Consider the following 18,571-nt stretch of genomic DNA (forward strand, 5'->3'; position numbering starts at 1 on the left):
GGCTTGCTGCTGCTGCAATCCACGCGTTTTAGATCTGCATAACTCCACCTCTTTAAACACAGCACCTTCACCCCCTGCTGTTCCCACCCGCCTCAACACCGTTGGAAGGGAGGAGAACCAACTAAGGCGGCGGGTGGGGTGAAACGAGCAGCTGTCTACCCTTAGCAGGAGGGCTCCTGATTACATACCTCTCCTGCTGCTGCTGCTGCTGCTGGCTGTCCAGCAGCAGACTGAAGGTGGCTGCTGCTGTGCACAGGTATATAAAGGCTCAGAGCCTATTATGACACGCGCAGCCAGCGTTCCATTGCCACATTCCATCTACTGCAGGCAGGATACCTGGCTGGCTGAATGTCGCTGAGAAGCTCACAGAGACCGCCATAAGCAACAGTTTAACAGAATGCCACAGACTAATCAACCAAACTTTTTGGGTTGGGTTCTCTTTTATAGTCTGCAGGCATTAAATGAAAGAAGTCAGTGTTCCAGCAGAAGGAGACAACGTTTCAGAAAAGGCATTGTAGCAAACCAAAAAAGAAATTTTAAGCGCAGCAGAGTAACCAGCGCACATACCTGTTAGCTCAGGTGAGTTTAAAAGGCTGCTGTTGATAACAAGGGCATTTGCTAAATAGATGGTGTGTGTGCAACAATATACTGAAAGGTCAATTATATTGTGCAGCTTATCTCACCACCTGTAGTTATTTAGGTGAAAGCTCCAAAATGCTTGCCTAATATGTCTGTTTATCCAAAAGGAAGTAAAAAGGGAGAGCTAGAAAGATAGCATTGCATCACATTACATGGCAATGCAATGCACAGTTGCTGAAGTTGAACCAAAATGAGCTTGTAATCTGGCTTCTGCAACTTTGAACATGAAAAATCCAATGAGGAGAAGAAAAGCAAAGCCAAAGAGTCCATCCCAAAATCCGACAAACAAGCAAAATGAACAAAAAACATTGAATTCAATTCTTTCTGATTTTAGAAACTGCATTAAAGAAGGGGTGCACCGGTCCTGGAGATACTGCAATACCAGGTCAATGCGTGGAGTGGACAGAGCAAGCTATTTTTCCATCTCCCTGTTCTAAAAATCCATTTAATATATGGTCCCCAGATAGGGGACGTATCAGATATTAAACTGATAAGAACAGATACTACACTTGATCTTAGCCAAAAGGCCGAGAAGCGATAACCAGAATTGGTTTCAAACTACGGAGCCACCCAAGGATCCTGAAAAGTCCATTTGTGGAGATGAGCTCCTGGACTCCCGTTAAGAAGACATGTTGTCAACCTCTAGATCCCTTACATGCCTGCACTTTTCGGCTTGCTGCTGCTGCAATCCACGCGTTTTAGATCTGCATAACTCCACCTCTTTAAACACAGCACCTTCACCCCCTGCTGTTCCCACCCGCCTCAACACCGCTGGAAGGGAGGAGAACCAATTAAGGCGGGGGGTGGGGTGGAACGAGCAGCTGTCTACCCTTAGCAGGAGGGCTCCTGATTACATACCTCTCCTGCTGCTGCTGCTGCTGGCTGTCCAGCAGCAGACTGAAGGTGGCTGCTGCTGTGCACAGGTATATAAAGGCTCAGAGCCTATTATGACACGCGCAGCCAGCGTTCCATTGCCACATTCCATCTACTGCAGGCAGGATACCTGGCTGGCTGAATGTCGCTGAGAAGCTCACAGAGACCGCCATAAGCAACAGTTTAACAGAATGCCACAGACTAATCAACCAAACTTTTTGGGTTGGGTTCTCTTTTATAGTCTGCAGGCATTAAATGAAAGAAGTCAGTGTTCCAGCAGAAGGAGACAACGTTTCAGAAAAGGCATTGTAGCAAACCAAAAAAGAAATTTTAAGCGCAGCAGAGTAACCAGCGCACATACCTGTTAGCTCAGGTGAGTTTAAAAGGCTGCTGTTGATAACAAGGGCATTTGCTAAATAGATGGTGTGTGTGCAACAATATACTGAAAGGTCAATTATATTGTGCAGCTTATCTCACCACCTGTAGTTATTTAGGTGAAAGCTCCAAAATGCTTGCCTAATATGTCTGTTTATCCAAAAGGAAGTAAAAAGGGAGAGCTAGAAAGATAGCATTGCATCACATTACATGGAAATGCAATGCACAGTTGCTGAAGTTGAACCAAAATGAGCTTGTAATCTGGCTTCTGCAACTTTGAACATGAAAAATCCAATGAGGAGAAGAAAAGCAAAGCCAAAGAGTCCATCCCAAAATCCGACAAACAAGCAAAATGAACAAAAAACATTGAATTCAATTCTTTCTGATTTTAGAAACTGCATTAAAGAAGGGGTGCACCGGTCCTGGAGATACTGCAATACCAGGTCAATGCGTGGAGTGGACAGAGCAAGCTATTTTTCCATCTCCCTGTTCTAAAAATCCATTTAATATATGGTCCCCAGATAGGGGACGTATCAGATATTAAACTGATAAGAACAGATACTACACTTGATCTTAGCCAAAAGGCCGAGAAGCGATAACCAGAATTGGTTTCAAACTACGGAGCCACCCAAGGATCCTGAAAAGTCCATTTGTGGAGATGAGCTCCTGGACTCCCGTTAAGAAGACATGTTGTCAACCTCTAGATCCCTTACATGCCTGCACTTTTCGGCTTGCTGCTGCTGCAATCCACGCGTTTTAGATCTGCATAACTCCACCTCTTTAAACACAGCACCTTCACCCCCTGCTGTTCCCACCCGCCTCAACACCGCTGGAAGGGAGGAGAACCAATTAAGGCGGGGGGTGGGGTGGAACGAGCAGCTGTCTACCCTTAGCAGGAGGGCTCCTGATTACATACCTCTCCTGCTGCTGCTGCTGCTGCTGGCTGTCCAGCAGCAGACTGAAGGTGGCTGCTGCTGTGCACAGGTATATAAAGGCTCAGAGCCTATTATGACACGCGCAGCCAGCGTTCCATTGCCACATTCCATCTACTGCAGGCAGGATACCTGGCTGGCTGAATGTCGCTGAGAAGCTCACAGAGACCGCCATAAGCAACAGTTTAACAGAATGCCACAGACTAATCAACCAAACTTTTTGGGTTGGGTTCTCTTTTATAGTCTGCAGGCATTAAATGAAAGAAGTCAGTGTTCCAGCAGAAGGAGACAACGTTTCAGAAAAGGCATTGTAGCAAACCAAAAAAGAAATTTTAAGCACAGCAGAGTAACCAGCGCACATACCTGTTAGCTCAGGTGAGTTTAAAAGGCTGCTGTTGATAACAAGGGCATTTGCTAAATAGATGGTGTGTGTGCAACAATATACTGAAAGGTCAATTATATTGTGCAGCTTATCTCACCACCTGTAGTTATTTAGGTGAAAGCTCCAAAATGCTTGCCTAATATGTCTGTTTATCAAAAAGGAAGTAAAAAGGGAGAGCTAGAAAGATAGCATTGCATCACATTACATGGCAATGCAATGCACAGTTGCTGAAGTTGAACCAAAATGAGCTTGTAATCTGGCTTCTGCAACTTTGAACATGAAAAATCCAATGAGGAGAAGAAAAGCAAAGCCAAAGAGTCCATCCCAAAATCCGACAAACAAGCAAAATGAACAAAAAACATTGAATTCAATTCTTTCTGATTTTAGAAACTGCATTAAAGAAGGGGTGCACCGGTCCTGGAGATACTGCAATACCAGGTCAATGCGTGGAGTGGACAGAGCAAGCTATTTTTCCATCTCCCTGTTCTAAAAATCCATTTAATATATGGTCCCCAGATAGGGGACGTATCAGATATTAAACTGATAAGAACAGATACTACACTTGATCTTAGCCAAAAGGCCGAGAAGCGATAACCAGAATTGGTTTCAAACTACGGAGCCACCCAAGGATCCTGAAAAGTCCATTTGTGGAGATGAGCTCCTGGACTCCCGTTAAGAAGACATGTTGTCAACCTCTAGATCCCTTACATGCCTGCACTTTTCGGCTTGCTGCTGCTGCAATCCACGCGTTTTAGATCTGCATAACTCCACCTCTTTAAACACAGCACCTTCACCCCCTGCTGTTCCCACCCGCCTCAACACCGTTGGAAGGGAGGAGAACCAATTAAGGCGGGGGGTGGGGTGGAACGAGCAGCTGTCTACCCTTAGCAGGAGGGCTCCTGATTACATACCTCTCCTGCTGCTGCTGCTGCTGCTGGCTGTCCAGCAGCAGACTGAAGGTGGCTGCTGCTGTGCACAGGTATATAAAGGCTCAGAGCCTATTATGACACGCGCAGCCAGCGTTCCATTGCCACATTCCATCTACTGCAGGCAGGATACCTGGCTGGCTGAATGTCGCTGAGAAGCTCACAGAGACCGCCATAAGCAACAGTTTAACAGAATGCCACAGACTAATCAACCAAACTTTTTGGGTTGGGTTCTCTTTTATAGTCTGCAGGCATTAAATGAAAGAAGTCAGTGTTCCAGCAGAAGGAGACAACGTTTCAGAAAAGGCATTGTAGCAAACCAAAAAAGAAATTTTAAGCGCAGCAGAGTAACCAGCGCACATACCTGTTAGCTCAGGTGAGTTTAAAAGGCTGCTGTTGATAACAAGGGCATTTGCTAAATAGATGGTGTGTGTGCAACAATATACTGAAAGGTCAATTATATTGTGCAGCTTATCTCACCACCTGTAGTTATTTAGGTGAAAGCTCCAAAATGCTTGCCTAATATGTCTGTTTATCCAAAAGGAAGTAAAAAGGGAGAGCTAGAAAGATAGCATTGCATCACATTACATGGCAATGCAATGCACAGTTGCTGAAGTTGAACCAAAATGAGCTTGTAATCTGGCTTCTGCAACTTTGAACATGAAAAATCCAATGAGGAGAAGAAAAGCAAAGCCAAAGAGTCCATCCCAAAATCCGACAAACAAGCAAAATGAACAAAAAACATTGAATTCAATTCTTTCTGATTTTAGAAACTGCATTAAAGAAGGGGTGCACCGGTCCTGGAGATACTGCAATACCAGGTCAATGCGTGGAGTGGACAGAGCAAGCTCTTTTTCCATCTCCCTGTTCTAAAAATCCATTTAATATATGGTCCCCAGATAGGGGACGTATCAGATATTAAACTGATAAGAACAGATACTACACTTGATCTTAGCCAAAAGGCCGAGAAGCGATAACCAGAATTGGTTTCAAACTACGGAGCCACCCAAGGATCCTGAAAAGTCCATTTGTGGAGATGAGCTCCTGGACTCCCGTTAAGAAGACATGTTGTCAACCTCTAGATCCCTTACATGCCTGCACTTTTCGGCTTGCTGCTGCTGCAATCCACGCATTTTAGATCTGCATAACTCCACCTCTTTAAACACAGCACCTTCACCCCCTGCTGTTCCCACCCGCCTCAACACCGTTGGAAGGGAGGAGAACCAATTAAGGCGGGGGGTGGGGTGGAACGAGCAGCTGTCTACCCTTAGCAGGAGGGCTCCTGATTACATACCTCTCCTGCTGCTGCTGCTGCTGGCTGTCCAGCAGCAGACTGAAGGTGGCTGCTGCTGTGCACAGGTATATAAAGGCTCAGAGCCTATTATGACACGCGCAGCCAGCGTTCCATTGCCACATTCCATCTACTGCAGGCAGGATACCTGGCTGGCTGAATGTCGCTGAGAAGCTCACAGAGACCGCCATAAGCAACAGTTTAACAGAATGCCACAGACTAATCAACCAAACTTTTTGGGTTGGGTTCTCTTTTATAGTCTGCAGGCATTAAATGAAAGAAGTCAGTGTTCCAGCAGAAGGAGACAACGTTTCAGAAAAGGCATTGTAGCAAACCAAAAAAGAAATTTTAAGCGCAGCAGAGTAACCAGCGCACATACCTGTTAGCTCAGGTGAGTTTAAAAGGCTGCTGTTGATAACAAGGGCATTTGCTAAATAGATGGTGTGTGTGCAACAATATACTGAAAGGTCAATTATATTGTGCAGCTTATCTCACCACCTGTAGTTATTTAGGTGAAAGCTCCAAAATGCTTGCCTAATATGTCTGTTTATCCAAAAGGAAGTAAAAAGGGAGAGCTAGAAAGATAGCATTGCATCACATTACATGGCAATGCAATGCACAGTTGCTGAAGTTGAACCAAAATGAGCTTGTAATCTGGCTTCTGCAACTTTGAACATGAAAAATCCAATGAGGAGAAGAAAAGCAAAGCCAAAGAGTCCATCCCAAAATCCGACAAACAAGCAAAATGAACAAAAAACATTGAATTCAATTCTTTCTGATTTTAGAAACTGCATTAAAGAAGGGGTGCACCGGTCCTGGAGATACTGCAATACCAGGTCAATGCGTGGAGTGGACAGAGCAAGCTCTTTTTCCATCTCCCTGTTCTAAAAATCCATTTAATATATGGTCCCCAGATAGGGGACGTATCAGATATTAAACTGATAAGAACAGATACTACACTTGATCTTAGCCAAAAGGCCGAGAAGCGATAACCAGAATTGGTTTCAAACTACGGAGCCACCCAAGGATCCTGAAAAGTCCATTTGTGGAGATGAGCTCCTGGACTCCCGTTAAGAAGACATGTTGTCAACCTCTAGATCCCTTACATGCCTGCACTTTTCGGCTTGCTGCTGCTGCAATCCACGCGTTTTAGATCTGCATAACTCCACCTCTTTAAACACAGCACCTTCACCCCCTGCTGTTCCCACCCGCCTCAACACCGTTGGAAGGGAGGAGAACCAATTAAGGCGGGGGGTGGGGTGGAACGAGCAGCTGTCTACCCTTAGCAGGAGGGCTCCTGATTACATACCTCTCCTGCTGCTGCTGCTGCTGGCTGTCCAGCAGCAGACTGAAGGTGGCTGCTGCTGTGCACAGGTATATAAAGGCTCAGAGCCTATTATGACACGCGCAGCCAGCGTTCCATTGCCACATTCCATCTACTGCAGGCAGGATACCTGGCTGGCTGAATGTCGCTGAGAAGCTCACAGAGACCGCCATAAGCAACAGTTTAACAGAATGCCACAGACTAATCAACCAAACTTTTTGGGTTGGGTTCTCTTTTATAGTCTGCAGGCATTAAATGAAAGAAGTCAGTGTTCCAGCAGAAGGAGACAACGTTTCAGAAAAGGCATTGTAGCAAACCAAAAAAGAAATTTTAAGCGCAGCAGAGTAACCAGCGCACATACCTGTTAGCTCAGGTGAGTTTAAAAGGCTGCTGTTGATAACAAGGGCATTTGCTAAATAGATGGTGTGTGTGCAACAATATACTGAAAGGTCAATTATATTGTGCAGCTTATCTCACCACCTGTAGTTATTTAGGTGAAAGCTCCAAAATGCTTGCCTAATATGTCTGTTTATCCAAAAGGAAGTAAAAAGGGAGAGCTAGAAAGATAGCATTGCATCACATTACATGGCAATGCAATGCACAGTTGCTGAAGTTGAACCAAAATGAGCTTGTAATCTGGCTTCTGCAACTTTGAACATGAAAAATCCAATGAGGAGAAGAAAAGCAAAGCCAAAGAGTCCATCCCAAAATCCGACAAACAAGCAAAATGAACAAAAAACATTGAATTCAATTCTTTCTGATTTTAGAAACTGCATTAAAGAAGGGGTGCACCGGTCCTGGAGATACTGCAATACCAGGTCAATGCGTGGAGTGGACAGAGCAAGCTCTTTTTCCATCTCCCTGTTCTAAAAATCCATTTAATATATGGTCCCCAGATAGGGGACGTATCAGATATTAAACTGATAAGAACAGATTTTTTTCTATCGAAAGCCCGAATTCGTGTACAAAACCCGAGTGCGCTTAAAAAAGTGACAAGTGCCACAAAAAAAGTGCACTAGGATGCTGGTCTTCTTGAAACCCTCTCCAAAAGGAGAAGGGTCCCCCAAACCATTCCCCGTCCCTCCGAGCCAGAAGGCCACAGTGAGGAACAGGGACAAATAGCCACCTCCAGCCGGAGCCAGAGGCGACCCAATCTTACCCCCAGCACCTGCCCGAGTTCTCACCCGAGCAAGGCACTGGGAGCCAAAGACTGTGCTCCCCTCCCGGAAGAGGGGAGCCAACAACGCTCTCCTCCCGAAAGAGGAGAGCCAGGGGGGTTCAGGGGGGAGCGGAACCTGATGGCCACACACTCCCCCCCTAGACCTGCCAAGAGAGGAACCCGTAAGGGAACCGCATCCCGACAAAATCCTAGTAGGACGTGACACACGTGAATAAGTGGACACACAGTGACAAAGAAATTAAATAAATAGTGAAGGTTTCACAGTATAATACTGCCCGGACCTTCGACCGGGAATTGAAAAATTCCCCATCCTAAGGCCAGAAGGCCCGGAATAAGGGTGTGTGCGAAGAAAGAAAATTTAAAGTGCTTGTGCAAATGTGCCATAAACTCAAGTGGGGTTCCCAATCCCAGTGAGTTAAGGCACCCCAGGGTCACCACTCCTGGGGCACTTCACACTTCGGGCTTTCGATCTTCCCCGGCCCAATGGCGTCGATCCTGGGGGGCCATGCTTTCCACCAGATGACTATATTAGCCACCTGGCGTACTAACAAGCGCCTAAACCCCAGTGTGCATAATGTATCAATCTACTAGGGCGGCCAACATCCAAAACCGCCTTTTCGAAAGATACTACACTTGATCTTAGCCAAAAGGCCGAGAAGCGATAACCAGAATTGGTTTCAAACTACGGAGCCACCCAAGGATCCTGAAAAGTCCATTTGTGGAGATGAGCTCCTGGACTCCCGTTAAGAAGACATGTTGTCAACCTCTAGATCCCTTACATGCCTGCACTTTTCGGCTTGCTGCTGCTGCAATCCACGCGTTTTAGATCTGCATAACTCCACCTCTTTAAACACAGCACCTTCACCCCCTGCTGTTCCCACCCGCCTCAACACCGTTGGAAGGGAGGAGAACCAATTAAGGCGGGGGGTGGGGTGGAACGAGCAGCTGTCTACCCTTAGCAGGAGGGCTCCTGATTACATACCTCTCCTGCTGCTGCTGCTGCTGGCTGTCCAGCAGCAGACTGAAGGTGGCTGCTGCTGTGCACAGGTATATAAAGGCTCAGAGCCTATTATGACACGCGCAGCCAGCGTTCCATTGCCACATTCCATCTACTGCAGGCAGGATACCTGGCTGGCTGAATGTCGCTGAGAAGCTCACAGAGACCGCCATAAGCAACAGTTTAACAGAATGCCACAGACTAATCAACCAAACTTTTTGGGTTGGGTTCTCTTTTATAGTCTGCAGGCATTAAATGAAAGAAGTCAGTGTTCCAGCAGAAGGAGACAACGTTTCAGAAAAGGCATTGTAGCAAACCAAAAAAGAAATTTTAAGCGCAGCAGAGTAACCAGCGCACATACCTGTTAGCTCAGGTGAGTTTAAAAGGCTGCTGTTGATAACAAGGGCATTTGCTAAATAGATGGTGTGTGTGCAACAATATACTGAAAGGTCAATTATATTGTGCAGCTTATCTCACCACCTGTAGTTATTTAGGTGAAAGCTCCAAAATGCTTGCCTAATATGTCTGTTTATCCAAAAGGAAGTAAAAAGGGAGAGCTAGAAAGATAGCATTGCATCACATTACATGGCAATGCAATGCACAGTTGCTGAAGTTGAACCAAAATGAGCTTGTAATCTGGCTTCTGCAACTTTGAACATGAAAAATCCAATGAGGAGAAGAAAAGCAAAGCCAAAGAGTCCATCCCAAAATCCGACAAACAAGCAAAATGAACAAAAAACATTGAATTCAATTCTTTCTGATTTTAGAAACTGCATTAAAGAAGGGGTGCACCGGTCCTGGAGATACTGCAATACCAGGTCAATGCGTGGAGTGGACAGAGCAAGCTCTTTTTCCATCTCCCTGTTCTAAAAATCCATTTAATATATGGTCCCCAGATAGGGGACGTATCAGATATTAAACTGATAAGAACAGATTTTGCGTTTATATTTAAAATATCGTAGTCTTTATCTTTTCTTCAGAGCTTTAAAATAACATCTTCCATAGGTGATAGTTCCATATACTCAGGGCTCTTTTCTTTCCAAGCTTCTTCATATCCATTAGGTAGTACATATAAATTTCACTTAATGCCAGTCTTATACAATCCTTGACTTCTATATAGTCTCTTTTAAACAACAATATGTTTCTGGTCTTCCATAGAGCACTTTTAACACAACTCAAAGTGCACCATAAAACTCTCTCTTTTTCTTTCGTCATGTTTGGTAAAATCCCATATAAAACCACTTCATGGCTTAAAAAATTAAGACCAGATAAAAATTTTAAAAGCTCACCACAGTCTTTCCACACTTGCTGTGCAAAATCACAATTCCAAATAAGGTGCATAGTAGTCTCATCATTATTGCACTGATGCCTCGGGCAGGTTTGTATAGTACTAAGTCTTCTTTTATACTGGAAATCACGAGTCGGTAAACATTCCTGCACAATCATCCAAGCTAAATCTTTATGTTGATTCATCAGGTAAGGTGCATTTGTTAAATTCCATATTTTAGTGACTCTGCTATATGAATAATGGCTTATGGGCGTCAAAGTTTCTTTCTTTTTTAATTGCTGCAGCAGCTTCCTTGCATTCTTCAATGTCTCCATCTCAAAAGAATCTAGGCCATATAATCTGATAACTTTCTCCAGGATGGCATATTGTTGTGGAGGTGATAACAACACTGGGCTTGTTAAAGAAATGGATATCCACTTTCGCCTCCTAAAAATGTGGCCAGCTGCATATCTTAAAAAATGTGCCCAAGGGCTTGAAGCAAACATATATTTAAAACAGAGGCTAAAAAACTTGGAGTATAAAAACAGTTTGACGTTGGGAACATCCTTACCACCAAGGTGGTGCATCTTGTACATTGTTTCTCTCTTCACCTTTTCGAACTTAGAGTTCCACACAAATTCAAACAGCATTCTCTGTAATCTTCTCGCTGTAAGGTCACTTGGGGGATAAACATAACTGAGATATAACATGACAGGAAGCAGAAGGGCCTTAATAATTAAAACTTTACCTTCGATTGTTAATTTTCTTAATTTCCAAAAGTCAATCTTCTTTTGTATTTTGTCCCTTACTCCATCCCAGCTCTTCATTCCATCATTCTGTCGATCAAAAATCACGCCCAGAATTTTAATCTTCTCTGACTGCATCGGGAGATCAGGGATGGACACATCCGCCCAATTGCCACGGACAAAACAATCACATTTCTCAATGTTTAACTTAAACCCTGAGGCTTCACAAAAAAAATTGGTCGTTCTTATAGCTCTCCTGAGAGCGGCAGGTGATGAACAAAAAATAGTAATATCATCCATGTAGCCCATTACCTTCACATCTCTTCCATGTCCTCCAGGGATAGGGACACCTTTAATCACTTTATCCTCTCGTAGCATAGATAAAAGAGGCTCTATTGCACATATAAATAGCACTGGGGACAAAGGGCAGCCTTGCTTCACACCTGAATGCAAAAACACTTCATTAGACAAAAATCCATTGATTAAAATTTTACTAAAAGAGTTCTTATATAAAAGTGCCACTTGCTTGATAAAAATTTCAGGGAAGCCCATTTTTTTTAAAACCAACCATAAAAAACAATGAGAGACACGATCAAAAGCCTTTTGAAAATCCAACGATAAAATTGCTAAGTCTTGCTTCCTGGATTGCTGGTACCATATGACATCGCGGATGGTATTGAGATGCTCCGCAACTCCTCTTCCTGGCACCCCACATACCTGGTCCTCATAAATAACTTTGGATAAAACTTTTTTAAAACGGTTCACTAAAATTTTGGACATCAACTTGTAATCAACATTCAACAGTGTGATTGGTCTCCAGTTTGCCAGATGGGATTTGGCTCCTTTTTTAAAAATCAGGGAGACCAGACCACTTCTCCAAGATATAGGCAGGATATCACACTTAAAAGCTTCTTTGATTACTAAAAACAAGTCGGGTTTTAAAAAATTCCAAAATTCACGATAAAATTCAACAGGCAAACCGTCAGAACCAGGGGTTTTCCCATAGGAAAAACTTTTGATAGCAGCATCTACTTCCGACAAGGTGACTTCAGTGCATAACAATTCTTGGTCTTCGCGGCTCAGACTATTTTTTAATGAATTAAGGGCATCTTCAGTAAAAGACTGGTCTATAGTTTTCTCATTAAAAAGCTGCTGATAAAACTGGTGAGCTTGGTTGAGCATACCTTCAGTTGTAGTTTCACCCTCTAATTCTGTTATCATTTCCTTAGCAGCAACTACTTTTTTAAAAAAAAATCTTGAGCACTTTTCATTTTTCTCCATCACTTCAATTTTTGAGTTATAAATTATTTCCTTACCCTTCGACTCTATACTCTTTTTAATTTCTTTTTTTGTTGCTTCAATTAAATCGTCCATTTCAAGTCCCACATCTCTTAGTTGATAACAGGTCTGCAATTTAGTAATAAGCCTTTTATGCCAAGCGGACTTTTCTCTTGCATTGGCTATGCTGACCTTGATAAAAAAACTTTTTATCTTCATCTTGCTGTATTCCCACCATTCTAGCAGAGTTAAAAATTTTTGTTGTTTTGTTCTTAAATAATTAAAAAACGCTTTAAAATCTGTTCTTACCTTAGGATCTTGTAACAATGTTGTATTTAGCCTCCAAACTCCTCTTGCCTTGACAAGCCCAGGTAATTCTAACTCTGATAGCAACATCTTATGATCTGAAAAAATGTTTGGGATTAAGACAACAGATTTGACATTCACATATTGGGACATGAAAATAAAATCAATACGAGATTTAGAAGAAGAGTTCTCCCAAGTATAACCGGGATCATTACTACGGATCTCTTTCCAGGAGTCTCTAAGAAAAAAATCAGTTAACAAATCCTTTAGTTGTTTCTCTGTTTTGTCTTTTTTAGGAACGGTGGAACTCCCGCTTCTCCCTTCACCAGGCAAGACACAATTGAAATCCCCACAGAACATCAGAGGCGATGAACCAGGTAGGTAATATTGCACATCTTCAAACAACTGATGTCTCTCTTCCTTCACCGGAGAAGCATAAATGTTCAAAAGTCTAAAGTCCACACCTTTAAAACTAATATTTAAGAAAAGAGCACGTCCAGAAGAAATGTCCACAAAAGAGTTGATTTTAAAGTCATGCGACCTAAACAGCACTCCAATGCCAGAGGAACGATTTTCATTATCTCCGGACCAGATAGAGGGCCCATGAGGCCAATCTTTTCTTAAATCTGCATAATTCATATCAAAGTCAATGTTACATTCTTGCAAACAAAAGACATCACAGTCCACTGTTGACAGGTAGGAAAACAAAGCAGCCCTTCTTGTAGAGCCCCTTATACTCCTCACATTGAGCGAGGCTACTTTAATTGATGAGGTCATGATAGGATAGTTCAGGTCACACTACTGTCAGAATCAGACATAAAGCCCACCGATGTTAACGGGCTCTGCACTTCTGAGTCCGAAAAAGAAATGTTTATAGGGTCTGAAGGCCTTGGCTCCTCAGGAGGGGCAGCGGGAGCCATTGGCTTGTATTGCAGAAGACTTGGTTTTAATGGACACTTCTTGGAAGTCTCCCTGGCCACATTCTCATCAGACCTATCATCTGTTTTCCTTTTCCTACGAGTTTCCAGCTCCATTGCTTCTTCCTCCGAGCTAAATGTCCCGATTTCAGCAGAGGGACTCCCCTCCACCACCATATCACCCGGATCAGAATCAGCAGCCCAGTCCTTAGATGAAGCTTCCCTCCTCTCAGGACGGACAGGTTTCTCAGCTGGAGGTTTCTGCATAGACGTGGGCTTATGCGCAGCAGGAATAGGAGAACTGGCAGGTTTTCCCTGCGCAGCAGGCACTGAAGTGCTTGTGGACCCGCCTACAGGGGGTTGTGTTCGCACAGTAGATACAGGAGCACCGGTGGGACCCCCCTTAGCAGCAGGAGCAGGAGGGTTGGTTGGCTTCCTCTGTGCAGCAGGTGCAGACGTACCACCTGATGTACTAGCAGGCTTGGTCTGTGGAGCAGGTACTGGAGAGCTAGAAGACTGCCCCCGCGCTGTAGACGCACCCGCAGGAGCAGGAACAGCAGAGGGTTGCCTCTGCCCCCCGGGAGCAGATGGAGGCACACGGGCAGGTTGCTTTGCCAGCGTTTCAGCATAGGTTTCCGCCTTTTTCTTCAAAGGACACTCCCGGAAGGAGTGACCTGGGACCCGGCAGATGTTGCACACCATCTCATTGGTACAGTCCATTGTGGCATGTCCATGCTTGTAGCACTTCTTACAGATTGCCACCTCCTCCTTGCAGTTCTCATAAGTGTGACCGAAACACATGCATTTCCGGCAGAAGAGGGGCATGTCCGGGTAGAAGAGGCGCCCCCGCTCCCTACCGATCAGGAAACTTGACGGAGGATGACGCTGACCACCAATGCCATTTGGATCTTCACAAAATTTAACAAAAAATTTATGCTTTCCCGTCCAGAGGTTTTCCTCATTCATGACCTTGTGGGAATACCGCAGTTCTGGGAAATAGTTTTGAAGAAAGCAAATAATATTAACTAAGGGAACATGAGGGTTGCTCATCTGAACCACGAGCGGCTTCTCTCCACCGGAGTAAAGGATGACAAAGGTGAGTCCTTTAAGATCCTCATCTGAAAGGTGCAGGTGAATCTGGCGGAAGAGGTTCTGGCACGCATACTCCGACTCCAGAGTCAAAGTGAAGGAACCGGGGCGATCTTGAAGGGCCAGGATGTCTTCCCTCTTTACTCCTAGGATCTCCAGCAGCACTCTCCTCACGAAAAACTTCAAGGTCATCTTCTCCTTGGATGCATCGTCCACTTCGATCTTGAAAGAGTTCTTGATGCGAAGGTCACCAGCTCTGGCATAGCGCACTGCGGCCGCTACTGCTGATGCCATCTTCAAAAGGTAGATAGGGTCGATCGCCTTCTTGGTTTCTTTGCGTATCTGCCCCCTAAAGCAGCATGAGGCTTATGACGGCTTTTACACCGCCGATGCCTCAAGGCCAAGGGCACGATTGGCTTAGAATCCTTCTGGCAAGATGTGGTATCTTAGCCAAAAGGCCGAGAAGCGATAACCAGAATTGGTTTCAAACTACGGAGCCACCCAAGGATCCTGAAAAGTCCATTTGTGGAGATGAGCTCCTGGACTCCCGTTAAGAAGACATGTTGTCAACCTCTAGATCCCTTACATGCCTGCACTTTTCGGCTTGCTGCTGCTGCAATCCACGCGTTTTAGATCTGCATAACTCCACCTCTTTAAACACAGCACCTTCACCCCCTGCTGTTCCCACCCGCCTCAACACCGTTGGAAGGGAGGAGAACCAATTAAGGCGGGGGGTGGGGTGGAACGAGCAGCTGTCTACCCTTAGCAGGAGGGCTCCTGATTACATACCTCTCCTGCTGCTGCTGCTGCTGGCTGTCCAGCAGCAGACTGAAGGTGGCTGCTGCTGTGCACAGGTATATAAAGGCTCAGAGCCTATTATGACACGCGCAGCCAGCGTTCCATTGCCACATTCCATCTACTGCAGGCAGGATACCTGGCTGGCTGAATGTCGCTGAGAAGCTCACAGAGACCGCCATAAGCAACAGTTTAACAGAATGCCACAGACTAATCAACCAAACTTTTTGGGTTGGGTTCTCTTTTATAGTCTGCAGGCATTAAATGAAAGAAGTCAGTGTTCCAGCAGAAGGAGACAACGTTTCAGAAAAGGCATTGTAGCAAACCAAAAAAGAAATTTTAAGCGCAGCAGAGTAACCAGCGCACATACCTGTTAGCTCAGGTGAGTTTAAAAGGCTGCTGTTGATAACAAGGGCATTTGCTAAATAGATGGTGTGTGTGCAACAATATACTGAAAGGTCAATTATATTGTGCAGCTTATCTCACCACCTGTAGTTATTTAGGTGAAAGCTCCAAAATGCTTGCCTAATATGTCTGTTTATCCAAAAGGAAGTAAAAAGGGAGAGCTAGAAAGATAGCATTGCATCACATTACATGGCAATGCAATGCACAGTTGCTGAAGTTGAACCAAAATGAGCTTGTAATCTGGCTTCTGCAACTTTGAACATGAAAAATCCAATGAGGAGAAGAAAAGCAAAGCCAAAGAGTCCATCCCAAAATCCGACAAACAAGCAAAATGAACAAAAAACATTGAATTCAATTCTTTCTGATTTTAGAAACTGCATTAAAGAAGGGGTGCACCGGTCCTGGAGATACTGCAATACCAGGTCAATGCGTGGAGTGGACAGAGCAAGCTCTTTTTCCATCTCCCTGTTCTAAAAATCCATTTAATATATGGTCCCCAGATAGGGGACGTATCAGATATTAAACTGATAAGAACAGATACTACACTTGATCTTAGCCAAAAGGCCGAGAAGCGATAACCAGAATTGGTTTCAAACTACGGAGCCACCCAAGGATCCTGAAAAGTCCATTTGTGGAGATGAGCTCCTGGACTCCCGTTAAGAAGACATGTTGTCAACCTCTAGATCCCTTACATGCCTGCACTTTTCGGCTTGCTGCTGCTGCAATCCACGCGTTTTAGATCTGCATAACTCCACCTCTTTAAACACAGCACCTTCACCCCCTGCTGTTCCCACCCGCCTCAACACCGTTGGAAGGGAGGAGAACCAATTAAGGCGGGGGGTGGGGTGGAACGAGCAGCTGTCTACCCTTAGCAGGAGGGCTCCTGATTACATACCTCTCCTGCTGCTGCTGCTGCTGGCTGTCCAGCAGCAGACTGAAGGTGGCTGCTGCTGTGCACAGGTATATAAAGGCTCAGAGCCTATTATGACACGCGCAGCCAGCGTTCCATTGCCACATTCCATCTACTGCAGGCAGGATACCTGGCTGGCTGAATGTCGCTGAGAAGCTCACAGAGACCGCCATAAGCAACAGTTTAACAGAATGCCACAGACTAATCAACCAAACTTTTTGGGTTGGGTTCTCTTTTATAGTCTGCAGGCATTAAATGAAAGAAGTCAGTGTTCCAGCAGAAGGAGACAACGTTTCAGAAAAGGCATTGTAGCAAACCAAAAAAGAAATTTTAAGCGCAGCAGAGTAACCAGCGCACATACCTGTTAGCTCAGGTGAGTTTAAAAGGCTGCTGTTGATAACAAGGGCATTTGCTAAATAGATGGTGTGTGTGCAACAATATACTGAAAGGTCAATTATATTGTGCAGCTTATCTCACCACCTGTAGTTATTTAGGTGAAAGCTCCAAAATGCTTGCCTAATATGTCTGTTTATCCAAAAGGAAGTAAAAAGGGAGAGCTAGAAAGATAGCATTGCATCACATTACATGGCAATGCAATGCACAGTTGCTGAAGTTGAACCAAAATGAGCTTGTAATCTGGCTTCTGCAACTTTGAACATGAAAAATCCAATGAGGAGAAGAAAAGCAAAGCCAAAGAGTCCATCCCAAAATCCGACAAACAAGCAAAATGAACAAAAAACATTGAATTCAATTCTTTCTGATTTTAGAAACTGCATTAAAGAAGGGGTGCACCGGTCCTGGAGATACTGCAATACCAGGTCAATGCGTGGAGTGGACAGAGCAAGCTCTTTTTCCATCTCCCTGTTCTAAAAATCCATTTAATATATGGTCCCCAGATAGGGGACGTATCAGATATTAAACTGATAAGAACAGATACTACACTTGATCTTAGCCAAAAGGCCGAGAAGCGATAACCAGAATTGGTTTCAAACTACGGAGCCACCCAAGGATCCTGAAAAGTCCATTTGTGGAGATGAGCTCCTGGACTCCCGTTAAGAAGACATGTTGTCAACCTCTAGATCCCTTACATGCCTGCACTTTTCGGCTTGCTGCTGCTGCAATCCACGCGTTTTAGATCTGCATAACTCCACCTCTTTAAACACAGCACCTTCACCCCCTGCTGTTCCCACCCGCCTCAACACCGTTGGAAGGGAGGAGAACCAATTAAGGCGGGGGGTGGGGTGGAACGAGCAGCTGTCTACCCTTAGCAGGAGGGCTCCTGATTACATACCTCTCCTGCTGCTGCTGCTGCTGGCTGTCCAGCAGCAGACTGAAGGTGGCTGCTGCTGTGCACAGGTATATAAAGGCTCAGAGCCTATTATGACACGCGTAGCCAGCGTTCCATTGCCACATTCCATCTACTGCAGGCAGGATACCTGGCTGGCTGAATGTCGCTGAGAAGCTCACAGAGACCGCCATAAGCAACAGTTTAACAGAATGCCACAGACTAATCAACCAAACTTTTTGGGTTGGGTTCTCTTTTATAGTCTGCAGGCATTAAATGAAAGAAGTCAGTGTTCCAGCAGAAGGAGACAACGTTTCAGAAAAGGCATTGTAGCAAACCAAAAAAGAAATTTTAAGCGCAGCAGAGTAACCAGCGCACATACCTGTTAGCTCAGGTGAGTTTAAAAGGCTGCTGTTGATAACAAGGGCATTTGCTAAATAGATGGTGTGTGTGCAACAATATACTGAAAGGTCAATTATATTGTGCAGCTTATCTCACCACCTGTAGTTATTTAGGTGAAAGCTCCAAAATGCTTGCCTAATATGTCTGTTTATCCAAAAGGAAGTAAAAAGGGAGAGCTAGAAAGATAGCATTGCATCACATTACATGGCAATGCAATGCACAGTTGCTGAAGTTGAACCAAAATGAGCTTGT

At 44.6% G+C, this 18,571-nt stretch overlaps 7 non-coding genes and 3 pseudogenes across 7 annotated transcripts; all 10 read right to left on the reverse strand.

Annotated features, from left to right (window-relative positions):
- Positions 1 to 987: 987 nt before the first annotated feature.
- Positions 988 to 1,178, reverse strand: LOC141228256 (U2 spliceosomal RNA). Its single transcript, XR_012295173.1, has one exon. It is a non-coding gene; the product is annotated as a U2 spliceosomal RNA (small nuclear RNA).
- A 1,115-nt stretch (positions 1,179 to 2,293) lies between these two features.
- LOC141228257 (U2 spliceosomal RNA) lies at positions 2,294 to 2,484 on the reverse strand. The gene has a single exon (XR_012295174.1). It is a non-coding gene; the product is annotated as a U2 spliceosomal RNA (small nuclear RNA).
- A 1,118-nt stretch (positions 2,485 to 3,602) lies between these two features.
- LOC141228258 (U2 spliceosomal RNA) lies at positions 3,603 to 3,793 on the reverse strand. Its single transcript, XR_012295175.1, has one exon. It is a non-coding gene; the product is annotated as a U2 spliceosomal RNA (small nuclear RNA).
- A 1,118-nt stretch (positions 3,794 to 4,911) lies between these two features.
- On the reverse strand, positions 4,912 to 5,102 carry LOC141228566 (U2 spliceosomal RNA). The gene has a single exon (XR_012295373.1). It is a non-coding gene; the product is annotated as a U2 spliceosomal RNA (small nuclear RNA).
- A 1,115-nt stretch (positions 5,103 to 6,217) lies between these two features.
- Positions 6,218 to 6,408, reverse strand: LOC141228568 (U2 spliceosomal RNA). The gene has a single exon (XR_012295375.1). It is a non-coding gene; the product is annotated as a U2 spliceosomal RNA (small nuclear RNA).
- Positions 6,409 to 7,523: 1,115 nt separating this feature from the next.
- LOC141228386 (U2 spliceosomal RNA) lies at positions 7,524 to 7,704 on the reverse strand (annotated as a pseudogene).
- A 789-nt stretch (positions 7,705 to 8,493) lies between these two features.
- Positions 8,494 to 8,585, reverse strand: LOC141228510 (U2 spliceosomal RNA; annotated as a pseudogene).
- Positions 8,586 to 9,700: 1,115 nt separating this feature from the next.
- Positions 9,701 to 9,876, reverse strand: LOC141228372 (U2 spliceosomal RNA; annotated as a pseudogene).
- A 6,231-nt stretch (positions 9,877 to 16,107) lies between these two features.
- On the reverse strand, positions 16,108 to 16,298 carry LOC141228569 (U2 spliceosomal RNA). The gene has a single exon (XR_012295376.1). It is a non-coding gene; the product is annotated as a U2 spliceosomal RNA (small nuclear RNA).
- A 1,115-nt stretch (positions 16,299 to 17,413) lies between these two features.
- LOC141228570 (U2 spliceosomal RNA) lies at positions 17,414 to 17,604 on the reverse strand. Its single transcript, XR_012295377.1, has one exon. It is a non-coding gene; the product is annotated as a U2 spliceosomal RNA (small nuclear RNA).
- Between the last annotated feature and the right edge of the window lie 967 nt (positions 17,605 to 18,571).

The sequence above is a fragment of the Phyllobates terribilis genome, unplaced genomic scaffold, assembly GCF_046119375.1.
Source record: "Phyllobates terribilis strain yellow unplaced genomic scaffold, ASM4611937v1 Scaffold_437__1_contigs__length_1545540, whole genome shotgun sequence".
NCBI classification, from domain to species: Eukaryota; Metazoa; Chordata; class Amphibia; order Anura; family Dendrobatidae; genus Phyllobates; species Phyllobates terribilis.